The sequence below is a fragment of the Cupressus sempervirens genome, chromosome 6 (genome assembly GCF_028749045.1).
Source record: "Cupressus sempervirens isolate cs-2001-9-10 chromosome 6, ASM2874904v1, whole genome shotgun sequence".
NCBI lineage: Eukaryota > Viridiplantae > Streptophyta > Pinopsida > Cupressales > Cupressaceae > Cupressus > Cupressus sempervirens.
The window spans coordinates 163,091,126-163,095,355 of NC_143123.1; positions in this window are offsets into that span (position 1 = coordinate 163,091,126).

The window sequence follows — 4,230 nt, forward strand, 5'->3', positions numbered from 1 at the left end:
AAATTGAAGCTAGAATTATAATATTAAAGTGCTTCCTAATTAAAATAGTTGTAACTTAAACATAAGATTATATTATATCATATATTATTAATATAATCCTTATCTTTAAATAAATATTTATTTATAAATTATATTACATTATTAGATTAGATTTAACTTTCTTTATCTCTATGAAAATATATTATATTATATTATGTATTACACTAATGTTATATTTATCGTTATTCTTAAGGAAGAGTTGGATTTATGTTCAACAATTCTAAATCCTTCTAAAATGATAATTGATGCAATGATCATATTTCAAAATAAATGGTGGTCTTCATCATAGGTTTTTTTTTAGTTGAATGATCAAGTCCTACTTGCGTAATTTTATTTTTGATTAAGGGTCACAACAAGTTTTTATAGGGACCCGAAACCCGAACAATGGATTACAAGAAAATAATAAAATAAGAGTGTTCTACTTTGAAATAGTACTGAAATAAGAAATAAACACCCCCTAAAATCTAGCAACCCACCATAGAACCAACACTATGCTTAAAAAAAGAACTACTGCAAAACAAAGAGACAAACCAAAAAGCACACCCAAGACTCAAAACCCCAAAAAGGTCAAAGAGCTAGACTGGGAGCTAACCAAATGTTATATTGGCTCAATATCCAATTCTTCCTACAGTTCCTTGATCTTCTCCAAAGACACTTTCACATATCTTTGTTTAGCTTGTACTAGGAGATTCTCCCATGACCTTGGGATCATCAAGGTCTAGCACCATGAGCTTATCAACATTTAAATTTACACTACTTGTAATTTTATTCAAGCTCTCCACCATTGCCTCCATGAGTTTCTAGTAATTTTTAACCATGTTAGTTGTTCTTTCTAGGTTATCAATTTTATTCCCCAACACCTACAACAAATTGTTCTTCTCCACACCATCCCTTGTTCCTTAAATCTCAAGATTTACAAATGACTAGAGTAACTAAGAGGGGTAGGGTGGGGGGTGAAAAATTTATCATCGAGTTCTTATGTATCAATTCAAATTTTAACAACTTATTGAAATTCATAAAACCACTCAGTCAATATAGCAACTTATCAACAACTTAACTTATTCATTCATCACTGAACTCTTTATTCATTATAAGATGACTAATATAAATAAACAACGATAAATAGCATGCATCACACATAGAAAATTCACACATATATGACACTAGAATTTAACATAGAAACCCAATTTGGAAAAAAATAGCAAGTAACATGCTACTACTCTTCACTCTTTTGAAGCGAGCTTGGTTAGGATCCAACCCTGTTAAAATTCATAAAGTACACTATTAGTTGTGACCATATTAAAGAATTTAATCACCCTATTAGGAGTGTTCAAGTTAGAGGTCTTTAGATCATTCCATTAGAATGTCGCCTTGGTTAACGGATTTTACTACTAGGTTAGAAAGTAACAACTAGGTTTAATCTGTTAAGATACAACTCTCTTTGCAAATTCAGATCTTCATTTGTCTCATTTTTTGGTTAATTTGTAATGCCCCACCAAGGGATCCAAAGAATTAATCTAAAATTTCACTAAGTTTGCCCAACAATTTTTTTTTTAAACATGAAAGATAAACCATTTACAATTTATACTTAATAATGGAAGCATTAGCATCAATTCAATTGAAAGTAAGCATAACATACATAATAGATTACATTCTTCAAAGATCCCTTAACGTTGAGTTACATCTAAACTAACTATTAATGATTCCATCTAGTACTACATCCACATAAAATAATAATGAAAAGTCTAATGTTCTTAAATTACATTTCTAATTGCTCAATCATCCACTACACATGCCACAGGGTATGAAAAGCTTAAAAGAACATACATCTGTGTAAATAAAGAACATCATCATCCAATACTAATACATGATGCAGTAAATGAAACCACATGTCATACATGATACATCATCATAGGAGATAACCATAAATTACAAACATAACTAACTAAGTGCACAGTTCCTCCCAATCGTAAATAGCATCATTAGACCATCATGGATCCTAGTTGTCCCTCCGTGCGTAACATTCCAAATCATAGAAGAGATCATCGGTATTAACATAGTAGAAATGTCACACCTAAACATACTACATCATATACATAAAGTAATCTAACATGCTACAACATGTGCATATGAAATCTAATCATGTAAAGCAAAGCATAAGGTAACATCATCTAACATATGCAAATCATCAATGTAAGGATATGAGTCCACCATCATAATCCATGATGATAGATGCCAACAAAGAATGCATTAGCCTCAGTGTCTCGGACGGATCTCAAATGATAAGAGTGGAAAAACACTACCACCCAACCACGTGGAACCTAAGTGGTCCACTCCCACCATGCTGAGGAGATAATCCCAAATCCCAAACAGGCTATCAAATCACAAAGCATAAAAATACTTTCTAAGTCCAGGAATCCTAAAAGTATACTAACTCAAAGGTTCCAATCACAAAACTGACATCTAATCCCAGAGGCACAACAATGACATGTAGGAAACCTACTCTATAAGCGGGCAAGTGTCATCGCATATATCATGTAGAAGTTACCCTAGCAGTTAGCTTACAACTCCACGTGTCCCTATTGATCCTTATGCGGCCATTAGTATCCTCTCATACTGTCAAGGCATACTATGGAATGCAAGGTCGCAACCAAGCGTTCCCTCTACTCCCATCCTAGTCTGTACAAGCACTCAAGGCATGGGCGAGAACAAAACAATTATCTTTTTAGGTTCATTTAATCCCCATTTAGTGTAAATGTTATCACTTATTAACAAAGCTTACAATGAGTTACCCTGGCAGCCACTTAGGGCCCCAGCCCCCATTGCAAGCCACTTCCCAACACTACAAGTAGATAACCTACCCTAAGCTCATGGAATCATAAAATCACCCCAATCCTATACAAGCGACTGGAAAGAAATACCAAAAGATAATCCATAATAAGAACATCAAATATCCACAATAAAAGTATCAAATCTCCATGAGCATCTGAAAAGCATCCATAGATAATCATGAACACAACAATTCTCTATTGGCAACTAAAGGTATCACTGATAATCAAAAGTATCCATTGGTTCTCAATAACCAAAATATATCTCAAAATCATATTGATCGAAGACTCCAAAATGGTCGAGTCAAAACATGTCACAACATGACATCATCAAGAAATAAATCAACACTTTAGTCCCATCATGGCGACTGGAAAGTAGTTCAAGGATAATTGATCGATGACTCAAAAATGGTTAAGTCAAGTGTCTCAGATACATATAACTTAGCTTCACTCAAGAAGACTGATGAGCAGTAAATACAAACATCTCATAGAGCATTCCATCACATAACCATGGTTGCATTTATAAAGATCGACACCAAATAACATCAACATGCCATCACAATCGTATAACTCCCAAGCCTGTGGTAACAACCTAAGACTGGTCAACACTAGTCAACCCAAAACCCAAAACAAGAAGCATAGAGAAAGCACAATGCAAACACATATTTTGGTTTACTAAAATCACATAGTTGAATTGAGTGTCGAAGTTTCAATTTCTATTTGCAAGTATACTTCAAGTTTATAAGATTAATCATTTGATCTACAAGTTAACCCATTTATTCCCTCGATAACATTATTCTTCCATTATTTAAAATAATATTCTAAGAATAACCATAAGATAATTACTTATTTAAATTATTGAACTAGTTCCCATTGACTTTTAGATAAAATCATTCACATTATTCAAAACATTAGAATAATACTTATCAACTTTCAAATAATTAGTTTACAATTTCCTTTAAACACTTCAAGGACAATCATTGACTTAAAATAATCTTCATTGATTTTAAGTAAAATCGATCTTATTAATTATTTAATTCCATTTATTAATATCTCTTTTCTTTTAATTTTCCCTCATTTAAAAATCCATTTACTTAAATTGACTAATAATTAATTACACTTCTTCTACTATTAACTAATCTTAATTAAATTTAATTAGATTAGTTAATAAACCATATAAAACTAATGCATACAAATAAGATTTTATTTTAATTCGAACCCAAATCCGAAACAATTTCCAAATCTTGATTCTACTAAGGGAAGATTGCAATAATATTTTTAATTCATTTCATGCTTTGATAGATTATTTTTGTGAAGTTTAAGCACAAAGAACTCTTGGTTATGGAAAATAGAAAATGACTGT